Source organism: Marmota flaviventris, chromosome 7, assembly GCF_047511675.1.
Source record: "Marmota flaviventris isolate mMarFla1 chromosome 7, mMarFla1.hap1, whole genome shotgun sequence".
Classification (NCBI taxonomy): Eukaryota; Metazoa; Chordata; class Mammalia; order Rodentia; family Sciuridae; genus Marmota; species Marmota flaviventris.
Window position 1 is genome coordinate 127,270,766 of NC_092504.1, and position 11,814 is coordinate 127,282,579.

An 11,814-nucleotide genomic window follows, 5' to 3' on the forward strand; every position below is an offset into this window, starting at 1 on the left:
TTGGCATTTGGTTTTGAGGACTGGCTTACTTCACTTAGCATGATATTCTCCAACTCCATTCATTTACCTGCAAATGCCATGATTTTATTCTCTTTTAGTGCCAAGTAATATTCCATTGTGTGAATATGCCACATTTTCTTTATCCATTCATCTACTGAGGCACATATAGTTTGGCTCCGTAGTTTAGCTATTGTGAATTGTGCTGAAACATTGGTGAAACTAGTAGAACAAGGCAATTTTTGCAGAGAGATCTAATCTTTGGGAAATGATCTTTGGCTAATAAGCCATTCGGAACTGCTTTTGGGATTTGTATATGTTTGCACTTTCTTTTCTGTACTAGAGATTAAAATATTCTGCTTTTTAAAAAAAGCAAAGAAAGAAGCTTAATGAGTTTGAGATAAACAAAAAGGTCTTTGATTAGTGCCTTATGGGTGAGGAAGGAGCTAGAAGATAAGGTCAAAAAATGTAATCCTCCTGCCTCAGCCTTTCAAGTAGCTGGGATTACAGACTTTCACCAGGGCACCCAAATTTAGTTAATGACACTTAAATACAGCATCGAAAATAAAGAAAGCAGACCAAGTCAGCAAAGGAGACAAAGAAGGGTGGCCAATGAGGTAAGAGGAAAACTTGAAGCACATGAAATGATGGAAACCAAAGGATGAATCTTTGTGGCAAATGCTAGTAGCTACCTGTGTAAAACACTGAGGAGAGGGTCAGATAACAGGGAGTTGATCCCTGGAAGTAGGAGCATGGAGATCACTGGTCCCCTCTATGAAAGTAGTCCCCGAGTGGGTGGCCAGGTTGGGTAGTTTAGAAGCCAGATTGGCATGACAAGAATGGAGGCAACGTGACTTCATAAACTCCAAAGCCCTCTTGCTCCTTACACCAAAAGCCACACATGTCTGCTGCTCCACCGGCCATTTCTACCACCAGCTTCAAGATGCAGCCCTCCTGCTGGTCAAGGGATGCCCCTCTTCCTCCTCTCCTGAGTAGAAGGCCCTTCTCATTCTTTGCAATCATATTGACTTCTTTTATTCTTCCCTCTCTGTTAAGAACAATGCTGTCTTTAGTTTCCCTTTAACAAAAAAGAACTATATCTACAATATGGTTTGCTAATAAAGGAAAGGGCTTAATGGGTGATACTTTGTCTATTTCTAGATTTAGCTTATAGCTGAAATATAAATGAAGACCACTGTAGTCTCATACTTAGGTACTAAAAGACCTAAAGAGGATTCAGGAATTGTCTGAAAGCCAGAGAAAATAAGTGCCTTTTTAAAATGAAAATTGAGTAAATGAAAAAAAATCCCAGGATGAGGTGGAGGGGTGGTGGAGGGGGAGATCTGACTTTATCATTTAATGTATTATATGATATGCGAATGCATTTATTTGAACTACACATGATTATGTTACTACTTATTAATGGCCATCTAGCTAACACATTCTTTCTAATAATGAGTTTTCGGTTGGAATGGCTTTCTGCCAAAGCAGAAGATGACGGACCAAGTTGTTTGATCTAAAGTCAGAATATTCTCACTTCAATTTCAACAAAAATTAAGGCAACATCAGAGTCCTCTTACTGAAAATTAACTTCCGAGTCAGAAAAGTCCATTTATAATAAGGACTGGATTATGTATGCTTGTTATTCTATATAGACTCATGTGATGCATTTTAGTAAATTATATTACTTTCCTACATCATTCTCAGTTATGACTCTTTTTCACCCCACTTTTAGTGGAAGAGAGATACTGGGTGAGCATTTCAAGCCAGGAGAATTTAGAAAAGAATTTTTCTTGGGTTTTAGTCTAGATTACCAGTATCATATACTGCATTAAAGCAAAATACCCACCTGGTAAAAAAGTATAACTTTGTCTTTTTCTCTGTGTATTTAATTCATTCAGTGACAAATAGTTATCATAGGGGTACAATATTCTTGGATCCCTTAACCAAATAGCATCATTTGGCATCATATGTTTTTATTCCAATAAAAGCATATTTTTTTTAAAAATTCCTGGATTACTTTTATGTTTAAATATCAACCACATAATTTAATCATACAGGTTATGGTAATGAACACAAACTATTACCAGGAGGAAGATGCTCAATAAACATTCCTTGCATGGGAATAAATGCTGCGTTAACTTTGAAAGGTCTTCATTTTTCAAAGTTTCCAAGTAAAAAAGCTAAATTCAGCACTTCCAATGATCACTTAACCACGATAGGAAGAAAAAGATTTAATGAACAGTATTTTTGGAATGCCAAGTTGGAGGGGTGGAAACTTAGGATTTGTTAAATAAACAAACACAACACCAAAAAGACTCATATCTTACCCCCAAGAGCCTTACATTTCCCAAACACATTGATAAGCACACTGTTATGGTTATGGGCTATCTCCCAATAGCTCATGTGTGAGACAATGCAAGAAAATCCAGAGGTGAAATTATTGAATTATGAGAGTCTTAACCTAATCAGTGCTTTAATCCACTGATGAGGACTAACTGTGTGGTGACTAGGCAGGTAGGCTGTGGCTGGAGGAGGTGGCTCACTGGAGGCATGCATGAGGCATATATTTTTTCTCTGGTGATCATAGCTCTCTGCTTCCTGATTGCCACATCCTGAGAAGTTTTCCTCCATCACAGCTTTGGGCTAAGATGTTCTGCCTCACCTCAGGAACACAGCAATGGAGTCGACCCTCTGTGGACTGACATCTGAAACCATCAGCATCAAATACATTTTTTACTCCTCTAAAATTGTTCTTGTCAGGTCTTTTGGTCACAGTGACGAAAAAGCTGACTAAAACACACACATAAAACAAAAAGTGTATTTCAAAGAAGAAGGATATTCCGTCAAGTTGAAAGACAAAGAAGATCAAACATTTTCTTTAGACTCAAGTTCAAAGCTGGGTTGAGAGGCCTGGGTGGCATTGCAGACTGAAATTCAGAGGTAAAATATTTTCTTTAAACTCTCCTTTTATCCAACCAGGAGAGTATCTAGGCAAACAAAGCTTCAATAACAACTAGTTCTTTTTTTTTTTAATGTGAACTCTGCTTCTCAATTTTTTAATGTCTCTTGGAGGCTAAGAAAAATATGAATCAAGTAAATAGAGGGCCTTTCATGCTAAACTGGCATGATAAGAAGGTCCAGTATGTATGTATATATATACATACAGTGTATATATATATATGTGTGTGTGTGTGTATACACGTATTACTATACTCTCTCTAAACTTCAAACTTTAAAATAGCAATTTATGTATGTGTGTCTTCTCTGCATATTTGTGATTGTGATTCTACTGTACAACAGTTATTTTAAATTTATTTTTGCATTATAATTGCTCAAGCTATTTAAAAAGTGCGCTGCTATTTTTAGTCCAATTTTTTTTTATTCTGTGTTTAGCCCATAGGTTTTGTTCAAAAACACTTTGCCCTACTAACTAGTACTTCCCACAGATTCCCGAGCATCCTCAATTACATTTGCAGGACTTCAAAGTTTCACTATGAAAAAAAAAAAATGATAGGCCATTGCTTTCTTGGTCTTTATATTTTCTTATGTTAACTCAAGTGTGGTTTTCTCAGCATCCAGCTGGCCCTGGGAAGTTGTACTACAACGAAATTTTTCTTCTCCATCACTTAGAATGAGTTTGTTCTAAAGACTCATCCACGACTTGGTCCTCATTGGGTTTGTAGGCAACATTGAATAATGAGAACCAGGGACCAAGTTCAACAGCCACAATGGCTGCCAGGAGCAACCATTTAGCACCTTTTGTTTCAATGGCGGCCTGGCAACAGTATTTCAAAAGTAGAGTTCCACACCTCCTGTGCCAGTTGAAATTTCTTCATTAATGTAAACACTCTCAAAGTGCTAATACTGTAGGAGACAGCAAGTTTGCCTTCTACTCCCTATCTTTGAGGGATTACATGGCTTTAAATTTTTGTGCCTTACCTTATGGTTTAACTAATACATACTTCACAGTAAACTCTGAGAGCACTTAAATTTTGTTTGGAAATGATAATTGTTTTATGTAAAAGCATTTGGTTCTATAAGCACAAAACATGCTAAACTGTTGAAACTTTCATTTTAGAAATAACTCAAAATGTTGATTTTCTCTTGATGCTGTAAAAGAGGCACTTCGTAGCTTAAATCAATATAAATGTATTATCTATACTTCAACACTTCACTAGGCTACACTTGAGGTGTTGGCAGGCTTGTATTCTCTTTTGGGGACTCTAGGGAAAATTTATTTCCTGGGCTTTTCTACCTGTTTCTAGATCAAGGTTCCCTTATTTCACATTCAAAGGAATCCTTCTCAACATGACATTCCTCAGTCATCTCTTCTGCCTTTCTTCCATCTTTAAGAACCTCTGTGATTTTATTAGACCCATCCAGATAAACCCAAGTCAGCCCCACCACTTTCAAGGTTCAACCACCCTACTTTAAGGTCAGCTCGCTAGTAAACTTAATTCCATCTGCTACTTTAATTCCTCTTTACAATGTAACATTGCTCTTTCTCAGTTCCTGGGATTTAGGAGGCTGACATCTCTGGGAAGCCATTCTTCTATCTAAAACTAGAACATAATTTACCTTCAACTTCATTGAGGTATATAACTGACAGATTAAAACCCCCAACTTCATTGAGGTATATAACTGACAGATTAAAACTCCCAAGTTCATTGAGGTATATAACCGACAAATTAAAACTGTATATATTTACAGTGACAAAATATGATGTTTTGCTATGCAAATGCTTTGTAAAATGATTGATCAAGATAGATTGTAACCAGTGTCTCCTGAGCCTGTTTAAATCTTATGTACATATGACATAGCTACTAGAGGTTTTTCTTTACAATAATCTTTATGTCCTGTTGAGTAAAGACACAACTATATGCAGTCCTATTTTTTAAATGCAGTAAACAGTTTGGATAAACTGAATCAGCAATTTACAGATGACTCCTGAATTAGATGGAGAAGTAAACTAGATGACACTCATGGATTTCTTGAACTTTGTGAATGAGCTGAGAATCTACAGAATCCTGCTCTTTCCATTTAGTCCTTCCTCTCAGCTACCCTGGAGTTATAACATGCTTCACTATTTTAGTGTATAGATAGATATTGGTAAAAACAAAATTCTAAAGAGATTCATCAAAACTACAAGACTATCACAAGTTAGCCTGAAGGTTTCTCTGGACATAAAAAAAAAAAAAAGTTCGGGATAGATGGTTACCACAGTTTCTCCTGACCAATGAAAAATATACTTAATATTAAAATGTTAATAAATATAATTTTAAAACATAAATACTAAATAATCTAGAAGTAAGAATTAGTCTTAGTTTAATAATGACTGCTGATAAGATTTTTTTAAAGGCAAGATTACTAATTAGTTTATTGAGTTAAGAAGAGATATACGCTGCACTGCCAATAGATTTTTGCCATGAATTTTGGTGGATTAAAAATACTAAACAATACTAAAACAATATTTATAAATGTAGATACAAAAAAATATGTCAAATGAGAGTCATGGATAAAGGATTGGTTTCTATGTATTAACATATATCTAGACTGCAATATCCACTTCATCCAGAATGGAGTAGCAATAAAGATAACTCTCACCTGAAAAACACAAAAGCAAGTGAAAGTTATGAAATAACAATTTTTAAAACACTAAATATCAGGTAATGAAGGGAACAATGATTCTTAAGAGATGAAAAACAAATGAAGTAAGGTCTTGCAATTACTCCAACTCATCACCTTAAGAGATTTCACAATCCTTAGTTTAGGGAAAGAGGAACCACTTGCACAGAATCCTGTAGAAATCCCCAAGGTATGGAGAAGAATGGAGAGTATGGGTGAATTTGTAGCTAGGTTTTTTTTATTTTACTTTATTTTTTTTGAACTAAACTCCTTTTTTTTTTTTTGGACACAATACCTTTATTTATTTATTTTTATACGGTGCTGAGGATCTAACCCAATCCTCACACATGCAAGGCAAGCACTCTACCACTGAGCTACAACCCCAGCCCCTGTAGCTAGGCTTCTTAATGCATCATGAGGTTATGACATGAAAAAGCCAAAGCAATGATAGCTCAAAAACCTAGAGGGGAGAAAATTGTCAAAGAACATGTAAGGCTCTTATACCATATATGAAATGGTAAAGACAGACTCAAAGATAGGCTATGAGGAGCACAGGATATATAATATGGCATCAGAAAAATTCAACTAATCCAAAAGAACCAGAAAAAGAGAACATAGGGAAACAGATGAGATGGGATAACAGAAAACAATAGCAGGATGACAAATACAAATCTAACTACATGGTGATCGATCTGTATTATCCGTCGTTATTGAAACGCTCCAGTTAACAAATAGAGATTTTTAGATTGGATAAAAATGCAAGATCCAACAAGAAGCTTACTTTAAATATATAGGCACAATGGATTAAAAGTAAGAGAGTGGGGTGGAGTGTAGCTCAGTGGTAGAGCATTTGCCTTGTATGTATAAGGCCCTAAGTTCAATCTCCAGCACTGAAAAAAAAAATAGTAAAAGATTTATTTTTTTTAAAAAAGACCATAATAAAACTAATCAAAAAGTAAATGGGTGTGGCTATAATAATCAGAGAAAAGATAAATTCCAAAACAAAAATATTACTATGGATGAAGGAGATCATTTTATAACAATTAAGTTTTCTATACAACCACAAAAATGGGAAGTTATATTCCATGTATGTATGATATGTCAAAGTGCATTCTACTGTCATGTATAACTAAAAAGAACAAATAACAAAATTTTAAAAATAACTTTTCAATCAATAACATACATGCTTATGTGCCTAATAACATACCATTCGAGTGGCTAAAAGGAAAAAGGTTGCATACCAAGTGTGAGGACAAGGAGGAGTTGTCTAGAAATGTAAAATGGTACAATATTTTGAAAAACAGTTTGTCAGTTTCTTAATATGATCCAACCTTTCTACAGCTAAACAATAAGCCGAGAGAAATGAAAGCAGATGTTTATACAGAGACAGGAACATGAATGTGCATAGAGGTTTTTATTTGTAATTACCAAAGTCTGGAAACAACCCCAAAAGCCCAGGAACAAGCAAATAGATAAATGCATTGTGGATTGTCTATGCATGGCGCTCCTCAATAAAGGGGAATGAACTTCAGGAGTAAATTGCAAAACAATTAAGCTGAGTGAAAGAAGTAAAACACAAAAGACAAAGAAATGAGTGCTCACAGCATGATTCCATTCATATAAAATTCAAGGAAATACAAACTACAGACGCAGATGAATATTTGCCTGGGGTGGGGGAGTGGGTGTATAGGGAGGAGGAGGAGCTGGAGAGAGGACTCACAAAAGTTCCAGGAGTGATGTATGTTGGTTGTGGTGGTGGCTTCGTCGACATAAACTTGTGCTAAAGTTTCTTATATCAGACATTTTAAATATGTGGAGTTGTATGTCGCTTGCACTTCAATATAGCGCTTCTTCTTAAAAGGTCAAGGATTATTGTAGTGGATAGCAAAGGCTACTGTAATTGAGCTGCTGAACAGTCTAAGAATATATGTGGAGAGAGAAAAAAATCTAAAACATTGATTTCTTGGAAATGCACCACAAACAGTGTATTAAGGGCGCAGGTGCTCAGCTCAGGGAGATCAGTTGTGCCACATTAGGCTTAGATCATTACCCACCGGCACACCCTTGCACAGTATCCTGTTAGCTGACTGGCCAAGATCTGGTCTGCCATATTAGAGGTTTAAATCCACTCTTTCATACCTTGTGCCTAGAAGACTCCCAGAGAACGAGGTGCACTTATTTATTTAATTATCAAAATAGCTTTATGTTACTCTTTTTTTACAGGCTTGATAACATAGGAAAAGAAGTGTTTTAACTTTAAGTGATGAACCTGGAATTTGAAACAGTTTGATCCCAAAATTAAAAACGTATCAGAAAATACATGTAAACATAACAGTCATTTCCTCCTGAAAATGTCTGTTGCTCCTTTGAAATCAGTTTGGAACATGACTAATTGATTGTAAAGGTGCTGAGAACAGTTTTGATAATCCTCTTCCATAATTCTGCATAGATATCTTCAGAAGATTAGACATCTTGATTTTTCAGACATTCCTAAATTTAATCTCTGGAGAAGACAAGAATCATTTGAAGCCAGCAGTGCTAAGCTAAGACGGTCATATCAATTTTAAATCAAAATTATGGAAATGCTTAGAAAATTCAAATGGCTTCTAAAAAAATTTGGAAACCTCAAGTATCACTAAAAAAAATGTGTAGTCCCAGAGATTATTTATTTATTGGCTGGCTTACTTAACACATTGTAGATTTTTTTATTTGTGTGGTGTGGTTCTTTGTCCTATTTCACATGGATTTTCCTTAAATATTTCTCCAGTTATCCCAGCTCGTATTTCTTCCTTTCTGTATCCTAATTTTTTGTACTTTTCTTAAGCATACATTTAGCCTGGAATTACTAACTTCTATTTGCTTTAGACCAGTCTCTTTGAAAATACTTTATTTAATGTGTGGTCCCATAGAAGCCAGAGTGAATGAAAGAGAGATGGAGGAGAGAAACCTCACAGATGGTTTCCTGAGGGGCCAGAGTCTGTGACAAGCTCATTCTTGGTTTCACATGATGTCCTTAGACAGAACAAGGGAAGTTCCTGTGAAGGGAGAGGAAGAGGATAGATTTACCCACTTGTTCCTGGTCTTCCCTTAGTCAGGGTTTATTAATGTTCTGCACTTCTCTGCTACTCAAAAGTGGACCCAAGGCAAGTCCAGCTGCATCTCCTGCCTCAGTGGCAACTGAACAGCCCCAGGACATGTGGAGAAAAGGGCCATCGTGTTGCAAACACAAAGACAGGAGACAGGTAGCAACTGCTACTGTGGACCCTTCAGTTTACAGTGGCTGCAGCAGCGATGCTCTGCTTCCATGGTCACAGAAGCAACACAGATGTTTGCTATTAAGTCTGCTCCATTGCAGAGCAGGGAAAGCAGAGCACCCTGGCTGACCTGGGGAGCTAAGTCCAGTGCACTGCCTCCACTGTAAGAAAATTCTAGGAACTCATGGAGTAGAGCGACTTAGAGGTACGGAAAACACAGAGCGAACATTAGCTGCTATTAACACTGTACAGCCTCTTATTTTCTCTAATAAAATCCAAAAAGGACTTCATAACCCCTTTTTATCTTTAAATATTTCTTTTGTCCTATTTTTCTAGTATGTTGACAGCAGGCATGTGGGAAATGCTAGCTGAATTTTTACCTTGATTTAAGGTAAAAATGCAATTTGGTGGATGAATTGAATTATACGAGTTAGTAAATTGTGTTTAGCATATTATTTTGCCTTTGCACAGAAGTTCTGTGTCAATAATGCCTTTGCCTCTATGTACATTGTGTTTTAACTTCGATTCTTTATTAAGAATGCTTGAATGTCTGATTTATCATTGCACTCTGTCTGATTCTACAAAATATGATTAGGGCTTAATATATTAAGTTTCTTCCTTTGAATTGTTCCCATTAGGCAAATAAGTAACCAGGGTCATTCTGTGAAGTGCAGGTGTGCATGCGATATGGCCTATTCGCTTTCCGAAATGGACTAATACATTCTGCATGAGCAGAAGCTTGTAGGTGACTTACAAAAGTCACCCTCCCACACATCCATACAGTATTCCAGCAAAGAGTCTGACAAACCATGATTGAAATGAAGAGGAGGAAAATATATTTACCCCATGTTGTTAAGTGTCAGCAATTAAATCCCATGTAGTGACATTAACTAAATAGCTATTTATCGTAGTTGAGCCAAAATAGCCAAAACAGTCACCCCATTACCAGATGCATGTTCAGCTAAGGGGGTTCTCTGTAGCTGAGGCAGACCCAGAATCTGCCTCCCTGCTCTCACCTCTGCTAGTCTCAGTGGGTTACCTGGTGGCATGACCCTGACCTCATCCCCAAGGTGTCTTAACACTATGCTTTTCACAGGCTAAAGATGTTAACCATGCCCCATCCATTTACAGTCCCAAGTGGGGAAAGGAGCATCTAGAAAGCCCAAGTAAATTGCTTGGAATCCATTCAGATTCCTCGTAGTCTCCATCTTATAAAAGTAGCCCCATCTCCTTCTGGTGAAGAGTCTCACTCCATGGATATTTTTTACTTGTCTTTTGGTTCCTGGACATAGAAAAAAAAAAAAAAATCCGAGATGGCAGACACAGCTTACAATTCAACAAAGTACTTATAGTGTCCCCTGAAGAAAGTGACTCCATTGAGGACATAGACTTGAAGACATAGAATTCTGGGTATCTAGAGCCCGAAGCCATAGGGATGAAAGAAACACGTGCTCCAGAGAAACAAGGGGAGTGATGGCAGGCCCCTACCTCCACCCTTAGTTTATATGCATATTCGTTTCTTAGGGTAGCTATAACTACTTACCACAAACTAGGTGACTTAAAATAAACAAAAATTTACTTTCTCACAGTTCAGGACACTAGGAGTTCAAAATTAAGGTGTTGGCGGAGTTCGTTTCTTCTGTATGCTCTGAGGGACCATCTTTCCATGTTTCTCTCCCAGCTTCTGATGGTTGCAGTCAATTCTTGGCATTCTTGGCTTGTAGCTTACTCTACTCTTACATCATCCCCTAACAGCCTTATTCCCTGTGTGTGCTCTCCCCTTCTTATAAGGATACCAGTATTTAGACCTAAGACATTCTAACCCAGTATGAACCTCTTTTAACTATTAAATCTTCAAAGACCCTACTTGCAAATAAGATCACACTGAAGTTCCAGGTGAACATGAATTTAGGGATGACATTATTCAACCTATCACATGTGTACTTTGCCTCTCAGGAACACAGTGGAATAAAAATATCTTTGGTCCCAAGCATATGGGGGCCTGGTGTGAAATCTTGGTAGGTATTGCCTCTTAGCTCCTGCTCCAGTTGTATTCTCAGCACACCATGGCAAAAAACCTTAAGGCAGGAAGTTCCCAGGGATGTAGTACATGATATGACCAGTGGTTCCCATGGTCACAGGTCTATTGTACCTGCTTCACTTCAAGGATGATCTCTGACCCAATGCACATTGTGTAGGATCCCATGTCAGTGAATTAAATACTCCACAAGCCTTTAGGTGCCGATGCTGATTGAGGCCCCAGGTTGGGCAGGCTTAAAATGGCTATTGTTAGGTTTCCTTGTCAAGGCTTTTCAGTGTGTAGCCAAGGTCAATAAGTCCGCTTCAGAAGTTATAAACATTTGCTTGTGAGCATGTGCCTACTTATGTAATGTGTTGGCAGTGTGCTTTCTTTGTCTGCCTGTACACCTATGGAAGGACTCAGGGGGCTAAATGGAGCTGAAGCTAGAGCTGTGGACTGGCTAAGGGCTACTGCTACCTCCAAATAACAAATGTCTATTATCTCAAATCATGCCTTGCATTTTTTCCAACTGCCAGGCCTCTGAACCTTGCTTCCTTGGCCTGAGCTTCCACAAGACACTGCATAAGAAAGAAGGCAAGTCCATTCCCAGAATGTGGGTCTGTTCCATTAAATAATGAGCCACTGGTCCTTCTAGGATGACTGGTCTGATCCATCTCCTCAAAAAACAATTCCCCCATTGAAAGCTCAGCATTCTCCTCTGTTGCTGACAGAGTTGACATTCAGCTGTGATGCTAACTACATCAGCCTAGGCAAGTTGGAGACCTTGCCGACCGGGCTCAAGGGGTACAAATGCCTCTAAATGCAGATGGTTCAACTTTCTTTAGAAACCCAGGGGCCTGCATTGTGATTTTCCTTCTGTTCTGCCATCCTGCTAGGCAATATTGGTGTTTAATT